General features: G+C 34.8%; 1 protein-coding gene across 1 annotated transcript in view; it reads left to right on the forward strand.

The window, feature by feature from the left end:
* Window positions 1-224: 224 nt before the first annotated feature.
* LOC103744925 (olfactory receptor 1F1-like) overlaps window positions 225-800 on the forward strand; it is a 5,058-nt gene continuing 4,482 nt past the window's right edge. Inside the window, exon 1 of the mRNA XM_008846784.2 lies at window positions 225-249. The gene's annotated coding sequence lies outside the window, so the exon portion shown is untranslated. The remainder of the gene's footprint in view (window positions 250-800) is intronic.

Genomic DNA, 800 nt, shown 5'->3' on the forward strand with positions numbered 1-800 from the left:
AGGACTGCTTGTAATGTGTCCCAGAGGTTGTGTTGTGTTGTATTGTCCCTTTTGTTGAATCCCAGGAATTCTTTTATTTCTTTCTTAATTTCTTCTTTGACCCACTCATTGTTTAAGAGTGTGTTGTTCATTCACCACGAGTTCCTGTAGTGACTAGGGCTTTGTCAAGTGTTGATTTTGCGCTTTATTGCTTTGTTGTCTGATAGAATGCATGGAATTATTTTAATTTTTTTGTATTTGTTGAGGTTTGTTTTGTGGCCTAGTATATGGTCAATTTTTGAATAAGTTCCATGAAGTGCTGAGTAGAAAGTATATTCTTTGGTATTTGGGTGGAATAATCAAAAGATACCTGTTAGGTCCATTTGATGTATGGTATCATTTAATTCAGATGTCTCTCTGTATTCTTTGTCCAGTTGACCTGTCTAATGAAGACAGTGGGGATTAAAGTCCCCTACTATTACTGAGTTGGGGTTAATTTGTGCCTTAAAGTCCTATAGTGTTATTTTTATGAATTTGAGTGCACCAGAGTTTGGTGCATACATGTTCAGGGTTGTAATATCTTCTTGGTTAATTGTTCCATTGATCAGAATGAAGTGACCTCCTTATCTCTTCTGATTAGTTTTACTTTGAAATCTCTTTTATAAGATATTAAAATTGCAATCTCTCCTTGTTTCTTAGTGACATTTGTTTTAAATATTCTTTTCCATTCTTTACCTTAAGGTAGTACCTGTCCTTGAAGGTGAGATGGGTTTCTTGCAGACAGCAAAGAGATGGATTTTGTTTCTTAATCCATTCACTTA

The sequence above is a fragment of the Nannospalax galili genome, unplaced genomic scaffold (genome assembly GCF_000622305.1).
Source record: "Nannospalax galili isolate Female #2095 unplaced genomic scaffold, S.galili_v1.0 scaffold471, whole genome shotgun sequence".
Classification (NCBI taxonomy): Eukaryota; Metazoa; Chordata; class Mammalia; order Rodentia; family Spalacidae; genus Nannospalax; species Nannospalax galili.